Source organism: Protopterus annectens, chromosome 3.part0 (genome assembly GCF_019279795.1).
Source record: "Protopterus annectens isolate FY-2018-M chromosome 3.part0, PAN1.0, whole genome shotgun sequence".
NCBI classification, from domain to species: Eukaryota; Metazoa; Chordata; order Ceratodontiformes; family Protopteridae; genus Protopterus; species Protopterus annectens.
Genome location: NC_056731.1, coordinates 1682327446 through 1682338592, shown reverse-complemented (window position 1 = coordinate 1682338592; position 11147 = coordinate 1682327446). Strand labels below are relative to the sequence as shown.

Sequence of the window (11147 nt, the reverse complement as noted above, 5' to 3'; positions counted from 1 at the left end):
ATATTGGAAAAAGTATTTTATCAAAACACATTGTATTCATATCGTTCACTGACTAAATTTTTAATCACTTGTACAGCTAAGTAATTGATCTTGTCAAAATCAAAATACCACGTGAACTTTAAGAATTCACAAGTGTTATTAATATAATCTAAAAGTCTGTTAACTTAGACTCAGTATCTTGCCATAAAATATGACTTCATGGAGGGTATGAAATCAGAGGTATGTGTTAAAAGACACAATGTTTTTTATAAACCTATTTGATCTCATTCTGCCTCTGCGGAGTTAGTATAAAATGATGATATGATGACTGGAATTGTAAAGGGGAAATTTAGTAGAATGTGTGTCATTATTTATATAGGTGATACCAAGACCATAAAAGAATGTGTGCTTAGAAACTGAAGTGTTTTCAGAATGGACAGTTCCCTCCTAGCTTGTCTGTGTGATAAGCCGTTGTTTGTTGTCAGGAGGGACAGCTCCTTTAAGCAGCTTCTTGAAAGTGCTGCTAACTTTAGCAAAGGGATTTTTTTTCAATGAAAATGTTGCAGGTATGTATAGTTGTGGCTTTTGTTCTTCCACCCACATATTTAAAAAATAAATCAGGTTCAGGTTAATCAAATTGTATTTATTAATGTTTTTAATAATTGTTTAAGCAGGAGTCATATATTTAGCACTGTGTGACTTCTGTCCTGCTTTATATGTGGGGATGACAGGACGAGATTTTAAAACTTAAGCTTATGAGCATCTGCTTGATGTAAGGAACAAGAAAACTTATGAATGCCTTATATAGGCATATTAACACAAACCCAAATCATTGTTTTACATTTTTAGTTGTTGATCAGGTTGTAAAAGATGACACAGGTTTTGTTATTGATGCACATTTGTTCAAAAGAGAGTTAGAATGGCAACTTAAATTAGATGCAACAACAATACCCAGACTTAATGAAGCTATTTAAATTAGTTCAGTTCTTCAGCTAAAGTTTTTAAGTGGCTAATCGATCTCATTTAGTTTATTGGCATTCACTGGTGATTTTTCAGAACATGGCTGTTTTATCTTTGTTATTTAAAGATTTTTTTTTTTTAATGTATGTTGAAGTCAGTTCTGATGAAGTCGTTGTAAAAAATAGGATGAAAGTGATTAACTGTTTTGGTTGAATAAATTATTTCTTCTACTAGTCTCTACAAGTCTCCACATCATTTTACTGCAGCAGAATTGTTTTTTCATGGGTTTGTTCAGTGGCGGCTGGTGACTTCAAATCAAAGGGGGGCTGCAGGAGACAGCTGAATGGGTGGGGTCAATGGGAAAGGGTGCAGCCAACTAGAAAGGGGAGGAGCTATGCTCAAAACCACAAAAACTAAATATACTGCACTGGGTGCCAAACCGTCATTATGAGAGTCCAATCAAGACAAGATGAAGTGTAGAAGAATAAAAATATTTCAATGCATTGGCTGCATGACAGCTTAATATCTAGATGGAAACAAAAAAGGTTGTGAGGCATGAAAAAATAAATTACTTTTTTTTAAATACATTAATGGAATGCCAGTCAAAATCAAGTATAAGAAAAGCAAGCAGCACTCAACTCAAACCACTTCTTGCACTGCAGTTCTAATTATAATTTATATTCAGCTTTATTAAAGTACCAAGTAACATGCTGAAAGTAGAAATCTCTGATGCCCCCACTTGTAAAAATGTTCCTTGTCCAAAAAAACCTGCTGCCTGACATCTACTTGTTTCATAGGGAAAACATGATCAAAGTAAAAAATGAAAAGCAAACAAGAAATGAGCTCAAGATACATTGCCTAAAAGGATTACTGTACAGGTTATGGACCACACTAAAAGGATTACTGTACAGGTTATGGACCACACAATTGGCATTCTGTTTACGGGTAAAGCCTGCAGAGATGACTGGAAGTCTCCAAGTGTAATGAGACTCTTAAAATAATGTAATCCTGTCCTTTATTGCAAATACTGGCATATGCATTTCAATACCCAAGGCTTATACATTATCTAGATAAGTATTCTCTACATGGCAACAGAAAGGCGTTCACTGTTGGCAATTCTTTAACAGTATGCTTATTAAATCTTACTTGCATCTTGCAATCTCAGCCAAGCTTACCTAATGGTCATTAAAGTATTGCTACTTAAACACAGAGCAACAGACACTTTGAGTAATAAGCATAAATCAACAGTACAAAAAATATGACAGAAACCAGACCATTCTGTAAAAATCAAGGACAGATGAAAAGCCACTCTAGTACTTGTGTCTACCTTGGACGGGGGGATACTCTGCACATTTACACTGCATAACTACTCCTTGCCTTGCTTTGACACATCCAGAGTCACTACATGGGGGAGTGGGGTGCAACACGTATGTCACAGTTTGAAATGTCTCTGGCTGACTTGTGATGTTCCTGACACATTTGTCATACCTCTCAACCTCAGAGCAAGAAATCTGGACAAAGCCATACAAAGAAATGGGCAAAGGCCCAAAAATAAGGACAATTTTTAAAATATTGCTCTTATAAACTTAGAAAGATAATAGAGGTCTTGCATTAGTATGAATTTTCTGAATGGTATGAAATCTGAAACTCAAATGTCTGTCATTATTTTCTAACTTCAGTCTTTAATGATTTGTCACTAATTTGCCAAAACAACACAATTTTATGAAAAATGGACCACAGATGTGATGTAAAAATATAAAATAGCAACACAATACAGCTGGGAACCTGTCAAAGAAGGGATAATTTAATATTAGTACTGCTAACTTGAGCAGCTGACAAAATAAAATAATCTACATGCATTTCTGAAATAAAAGTAATCTAACTGATTATTACAGTTATTTCTTAATTATAAACCCTCCATGTTTTCTTCCAAAATTGCTATTTTGCAGAGGGATCATTAGGGGAAGAGCAACATTTTGAGCCAAAATCAGGGACAGTTGAGATGTTTGGCTATGCCTAATTCTATAAAGCAATTTATTTGCATGTAACTCTCAACCTGTTAATGCAATAAATCTGGACAAGGCCAAATATATTGGGGGAACATATAAACATTACTAAAAATTGCTCTTGTATAAACCGAGACAGTTGATAGAACAGGTCTTACTTTAGCATGCATTTTTCTGAAGGTTATGAAGTCTGAAACTCAGTGTGTCATTATTTAGTGACTTAATTCCTAAATGATTTGCCAGAAAACCACAAATTTTATGAGGAACAAACCAAAAATAAGAAGCAAAAAATCTATTCATTCTTTGAAAATCTGGACAGTTGGGAGGTATGGTTCAGCTGGGGCTGCCTAAGCTTGCCGCCCTTCCCCCCTCACAAAACCATGGTCGAATGGAGCCTCCCCCTGCAGCCATTCCAATGATCCATTACTTGGCTATTTCACAACATTTACCATAAACACTAGCGTGCATACTGATTTACTTCTATGATGATTTGAACTTCATTTGAAAGTTTTATTTTGCATTTTACAGCACAAACACTAAGACATCTGCTAAACAAACTTGGCATTAAAACTTCTCTGCCATTGAAACTCACATTCATTGAAACAACATTGAAACCCACATTCAAAGAAAATACATTTTACCCGTGGCAGATAAAGATTAATTCTGGGCTGTTTTCAAATCATAGGCCCCTTGCATATGAAACATACATGTGCTCTTTGATACACCTTTCTATTGCTTTGAACATTTTTCCAGTAAACAATGAAACAAAATGCATGCACCAATGACAAAACTGCCCAATTCAGAACATTTCCATCATAAAAGTCTACTCAAACTTCTACAGTCCACTATTATAAGTAAATATGCACAATTCTACAGTCCACCATTATCAGTAAATATGCACAATCTCTGAAGTAGTAAAAAAGTCATCCAAATAATTCCACATTAAATAAATCTGTAATGAAGAGGTTGCTGCTAGCAATCACCTTTATATTTCATGGTTTCATCAAAAAATAAAGTGTCTGATGCCCCTGAGGAATAAATTGCCTAAATTACATTAAAAATAAGCTAATAATATTGCAATAGGAAATGGATGGCAAACTGATAACAAGCTCATAGTTAGTATCTTAACTTTCAGTACGGCAGCATTCACCCCTTATGGGAGTAGAACCAACAACCTTCTGCATCAAAAGCAAGTACACAACCTGTTGTGCTATTAGCAATGTGAGCTGACTTAGCATAATCAGCAATAAACTTCTCTTCCCCTGCAGCTCTCAGCTCCTTGTAAAATCTATTCAATACTCAACTGCATCTCAACTTCGCAGCACAAGAAATCTGGAAAAAGCCAAATTTATTGGGGTGGTTCAAAAGGGCAAAAACCAGGGACACATTAACCATTGCTTGTATAATCTTGGAAAGCTGCTAGAATAAAATGCTGTGTTACCACCATACATTTTACTGCCAAGGTCCCTGTGCAAAACAGTCAGAACAACATACCACTATGCCTAATCACCTGCTTTGTGAAAAAAACAGTCAGAACAACATACCACTAAATCAGCTGCTTTGTGAAAGAGAGGAAGACTGAAACTTAAATGGCTATCATTTAATAAATTCAGTTCTCACCATAGCTGTCAACCTCTTAGCACAAAACACCTGGACAAACCCAGTAATGAGGGAATACAGCCCTCAGACATATTCAGTGAATTCAGTTCTTGCCATAGCTGTCAACCTTAGCACAAAAAACCTGGACAAAGCCAATAACAGGGTAATACAGTCCCAAAAATAAGGACAAATTTCAAATAGTCATCTTATAAACTTAGAAAATTGCTATAATAAAAGGTTGTGTTACTATATATTTATTTATTTATTTTAAAAATAAAATAAAAATAAATAGAAAATTGCTATAATAAAAGGTTGTGTTACTATATAGTTATTGCCAGAATAAAAAGTTGTTTTACTATGTATTTTCTGAAGAATATGAAGTCTGAAATTCAAATGCCTGTCAATTTTACTTCTGATGGAACAAAAACAATTTTCAGCAGAGGCCCAGGGAGAAATACTGTAGACACATGTCTTTGTAAAATGGCAGGACACCAGAGCAAATCCACACAAACACAGGGATAAGATGCAGACTCCACACAAAAGGCACCCCAGCCAAGAATCAAACCAGAAAACCTATAGCTGTGAGGCAACAATACTGCCACTGCACCATCAGATATGTAAGGAATTAAACATTCAGAAACCTGAAGTCTGAAATTCATATGCCTGCCAATTTTATTTAACATTTGTTAATCAGGACAGTCTGACTTGAAACAAAAAAACAATTTTCAGCAGAGGCCCAGGAAGAAATAATGCAGACATGTCTTTGTAACATGGGAGGACACAAAAGCAAACCCACACAAACACAGGGAGAAGATACAGACCCCACAAAGACGGCACCTCAGCCAAGAATCAAACCTGAGAACCTGCAGCTGTGAGGCAACAATGCTACCACTGCACCATCAAATATCAAGCATTGCAGCATTTACAAACCACAGATATTATGAGGAACAGATCAGATCAAATATGAGGCAAAAATCTGCAATTTTTTTTACAAATGGTGATGGGTAGGGAATTCACCTCTTTAACACCTGCATACAAGGTACAGGGTTCAAGCCTGAGGTATTCCCTACCACACCACCATGAGTCTAACCACCAGTATATTGCACCACACACACCTCTTGTAGCAAACCACCATACATCCACACACTTACCTGTAGTAAATCTTTCCCTGTAGCAAACCACCATAAATCCAACTGCTAAGACAATCTGCACATGCTCCAGACTGTTTCAGCAGCAGTCCGGACTAGTGTGCATGCACGAAAGTCTGTCATTTTTTTAATTTTCTTTTTTTCTTTTTACTTCTTTACTTTTCTTTATTTTACAGTTGAGGGGGCTGCAGGCCGGCAGTCCAATAGCACGGGCCGCCCCTGGGTTTGTTCAGTCTTTCTGTGGTTTTCCTAGTTTGTGTTTTGTCATTAAAAATATGTCTGCCTTTGCATACCAACTCTACTGAGTTCAACTACTGGTTAAAACTATAGCACTTATTAGAAAACTGTGAAGAGTAATTCTTCTATTTCTTTCCTTTTTGAACTTATTTGATGAATTACCTAATGTATTTACATTATGAATGAACAGAGCAGAGTCTAGGAAATTTACATACTAAACACATTATGCAAATATTGCAAATAATTATCATTTTTTATTTTTATTTAAGTTTTTATTTTGTGTTTTTTTTTCTATATTTAAAATTAGTATGAGATCTTAAGCTGTCCCCCCTGCTACCAGTATCCATAGGTGTCCCTCAAGGATCCATCCTTGGCCCACTATTGTTCTCAATATTCACCAACCAAATCAATTCCTCCTCACTCACAGCGTCAGTAGTACAATATGCAGATGACACCACCCTTATAAGTGCCACTTCCACCTTAAAGGAACTGCAAATCCTCACCCAAAACACTTTTACTTTAGCCGAAACATGGTTCACAAACATCAAACTTATTCTTAACCCCAAAAAAACTAAATTAATTATTTTTGGCCCAGGTCATGCTCCCCCCCAGCAACACTTTCACCATTCACTCCAAAGATAACATTCAAATCACTCCAACCACACATACTAAAATGTTAGGTGTAGAAATAGACAATAACCTCAAATTTGACATCCATATAGCACAAACAATTAAGAAAGTTAATAAAAAACTAGGACTTCTCTATAGGAACAAACACTTTATAACTAAACAAACCAAAGCTACTATTGCAAGAACTCATCTCTTATCCATCCTTCTCTATGCCTCTCCCATCCTTACTAATCTCCACCAGAGTGATCGGAACAAAATGGAATCTTGTTATAACAAAATAGCCAAGTTCACTACTGAAACCTCATACAAATTCCACCACTGTCTCATCCTTAACCAACTCAATTGGTTCAAGCTACCTAAACTACTTCTGTTTAATCAACTTTCAATAGCGCATAATCTCTTCTACCTTCTAGAAACTCCCCTGCACTTCAAAATATAATTAACCCCCACATCCCTACCAGAGCCTTATGATCTAGTTCTCAGAATCTATTAAGTATTATAAGACACAAAAATGATGCTGGCAAATCTCTCTTTGCCTGCACTATTGCCAAAATCTGGAACTCACTACCTAGCCAAATAACGTCCACTACCTCCACTATTCAATTTAAGAAACTCCTGAGAACCCACTTCTCAAACAATTGGCTTTGTTCATGCTACTCCCCAGGTTAATTTGCACCAGTACCATGTTCAAGGATTCTACTAAAGGTCCCCTAATTCCTTTCACTGTAAAGCTTAATAATCAATGGTTATTTCTGTAACAAAATATTGAGAGTACTCATAATTTAGAAAGACAAGAAAAAAAAATGTTTTCTTGTGATTATATTTTTATATTCTATATAAACCCTACTACTAGAATGCTGTATGCTTACTTTACTAAAGGAATTGTTAGTCTATACATAACGTATGTTTCTATGGAACCTATATCTCTGAATGATATTCTTGTGTAATTTCTTTATGACATGCTATTGGAACTTTTCTTCCCGGGCCTCCACTGAAAATGGATGTGTGTCCAGTCAGACTTTCCCGGTTAACAAATGTAAAATAAAAATAAAAATAAATAAATAAATCTTAAGAATCCCTTTTTGTGTCTGTTAATGGATATTTGGGAACATTTCTGATAAATACATTTTCTGTATCTACTAATTATCAAAAGTTAACAAAAGATATCATATAAAAAAAACCCAGTTGCAGCAGGAAATATATATGCAGAAAATGAAGTACATTAGTTTTAAAGCCAGTGTTGGTGACCCTGAAATCATTAATGCTCATAAAAGCCATTATTCAGACAAAATGCTCCCATATTAAGACTGAAAAGCATTATAGCTCTGTATACCTAGTCTGTGTCAACCAGTTTGATACTTGACAGCCAAATTTCAACTTACCTAGTGGTTGCCCTGCAATTACTCTTGAATTTGCTCCAGCCACAGCAGCTCTTGCATTTCTTTCACTCATGTATTGTACGAAAGCATAGCCTTTGTGTACCGAGCATCCAACTATCTTGCCATATTTGGCAAATATTGCTTCAATGTCTGCTTTCTTGACAATAGCTGTGTTCAGATTTCCAATAAAGACTCTGGAATTGATGGACCTTGGATCATTCTTATTGGTGACATTGCTTGTTTGTGTTTTCCCAGTCATCGTAGTTCACCCTTTTATGCCTAAAGAAATAAAACAGAAAGAAAATCATAAAGTATCTATTCAAAGCAGCACTAGAAACTGATTTATTTTCAAAACCAATCTGAAGAATAAAACATCAATTTAAATACAAATACTTCAAGAACAGAAAGATTTATCAGTGTAAAATAATACTTAAATGCACAAAAAAGTAGAGGACAGATGCAATTTATTACAAACAGACATCAAGAATTCAAGGCCAGAAAGAATACATACATAACAACTGCATGTATTTCTCCTGTTGCTCTACATTAGGCAACAAAACAAATTTTTTCTACCTTATCAAGTAATTATGTTGTTGATTCTGGTAGAAAGTATCGTCAAAAATAATACATTCCTAATGCAAATGTATTTAGACTGGAAATGAGCTAAGAAAAACAAAGACATTTTAATAAACAATGGAATTTCAGCAACATAAAGATTAATGTTATTGACAAATACATGAAATCACTAATAGTTTCCCACATATGTGGTTTCCTTCTAGAATGCAGGTTTTAAATAGCACAGCCATGTATTTGACATGTTTTCTTGTAGTTCACAGGCATGCATCCAGTACAGTTTATTGTTGTAGTACTACTGGTATAATCTGTGACAATTTACAATTGTTAAAATATATTTAAGTATGTTACATGCTAAACTGAAACTGAATTGTATGTTTTCAAAATATGTTAATACTGCATCAAAGTATTTTCTGTATAACAAAACAGATGTACCTCTTCTAAATACCATCCAAAGATGAAAAACATGTTCCTTAACAATGCTTATGACTAAAAAATATGTTATAATTTAGTAATATTTCTGCAGTATAAAAGTAATCTTTATATTAGATAGCTTCTTGGAAATCTTTGACATATTATGTAATATATGATTTATACTAAACAAAAATATAAATGGATGCCTGCAGAGTAATGTGCCAAGTTATATAACAAGTAGACAAGTAATTTATTTCTCAAAATAAACAAATGCGCATGCACATAGATGTAGATGCTTACCTGAGCTTATGCAAGCACACACACACACACACACACACACACACACACACACACACACACACACACACACACACACACACACACACACACACACACACACACACACATTCAAATACGCATACCTTGTATTGAAATTCCTATTTTGCAGACTTGCATGGGCATTTTAGATGCACCTAAAAACAGAAAATGAATGCAAACATTTGACTTACTAACAGAGCTATCATTCAATAACATCCCCTGAACAGTCTTATATTAACCGCATTATAGGTTCCTACGTGTCATATTTGATTCAAAATTGTCTAACAATTTCCATTATGAAAATAGGTTCAAATGTTTATTTAGAAGTGTGGTCTCAGTTATTTTGTTGTGTAAATCAGTCTCCTTTTCCTGGTCTAAAACATGGAGATTCCTCTCTTTTTCTATTAGAGAATTTTACTGTCTACCAACTCAGCCTTGGATAAATCCAAACCCAGTTCTTAGAACTACTGAAAGTTTCAGCTTGTCTAACAACAAAACATACTGGAGCATTGTTGTGGGGATTTCATGTTGATACCCAGGATATGTGCACACTGTACCCAGTATTGAATGAATAATTTAGTTGTAGCACAGGAGGATATTAAAATAACCACTAGGTATTCACATTAGTAGGTATTATGAAGATGAGGCCCATACCTGCGGAAATATTTCATGTTAAACCTCAAATTTCTACTAACTCAGAAACTGGGGAGATTATGCAAAAGTCACTGAGGGCCTATGTAACACTCAACTGTTTGCAGGAAATAAAAAATGGAGAACACTGTGAGAGTTCAATGCTAGAAATTCAATTTTTTGCAAGGTGGTGCAGGATTTATAATATTAAAATATGTATCAGAGGATTCAGCAACAAGAAAACTTCACTTCAAAGTTTTTCCCAGAGATAGTCTTCCATTGTTTGAAAAAGTTGCTCACTTGAAAGCTTATAGATCTAGTAGCTTTAAACTGGCCAAAGAGAGTACAGGCAGTGATCAATTGTTTTTACTGCATGCTTCCCAACAAGGAGAATAAAAAACAGGGAATGCCCTGTTGTACCTTTTAAAGAGTAGGAAATTCATCAAGAAAACAGTGTTAATAAGCAAGTGGTTGTCATCTTTGAGAATACCTTTGATTTATCTACTGTTCTTACCTATGGCAAACTGTGAAGCTCTATGATTTCTACTAATGTGTGTCACCACCATTTAAGCACTGTAAAGACCTGTATAACAACCCCATAGCAAGTAAGCCCATGAATGTCTAATTATTTGGAGCCACCTTTCATCATCATTATATCTGTTACCTGACAAGTCCCTAGGGATCTGTCTGAGGAGAACACAGATTATAAGGGGGAACCTCATGGAGAAAAAGTGCAAATTATTATATTTGTGGATGACTGCATGTTAGTTCTAGCAAACCCTGGCAAAAAAAAGTCTCTATCATGCCATGGGGATTGCAGAAATTTGACAGTATTTCCAGCGGCTATGTCAGTTTAACTAAAGCGGTTATGTTCGAACTTAATGGCCAACTTCAGCCTAGAAAAAGTTATCCTCACCCTTTCCTATTGTATGTTGCTTAGCATATCCTAAATATTCAAAAGTAATTTTCGACAGATGGTATGCTTAACTTAATAATTTGTTTGCAGAAGCTGTTTGTGTTCAAGCATGGAGGAAACTACTGTTGATAGTATTTGGTAAAGCTGCTGCACTTAGTATGATGTTAGGCCCAGTGCTTTATGACATTGCATGGCATATTCTTCTATTAACCTTGATTTGTCAGTTTCATTGAGGGAAGAAAAGTGCATGTGCCTCCACAATGGTTGATTTGAAGAGATTGTAAGCTTTGTGGGGTATGGCTGATTGAGAACTTTTCTCCAAGTTTTCATCCTGCAAATATTTATAAAGGTAATGCAT

The 11147-nt window shown here is 35.2% G+C and overlaps 1 long non-coding RNA gene across 1 annotated transcript in view; it reads right to left on the bottom strand.

Annotated features, from left to right (window-relative positions):
• Window positions 1-7910: 7910 nt before the first annotated feature.
• LOC122796942 overlaps window positions 7911-11147 on the bottom strand; it is a 2551311-nt gene continuing 2548074 nt past the window's right edge. The window contains exon 5 of the long non-coding RNA XR_006364015.1: window positions 7911-8217. This is a non-coding gene — a long non-coding RNA (uncharacterized LOC122796942). The remainder of the gene's footprint in view (window positions 8218-11147) is intronic.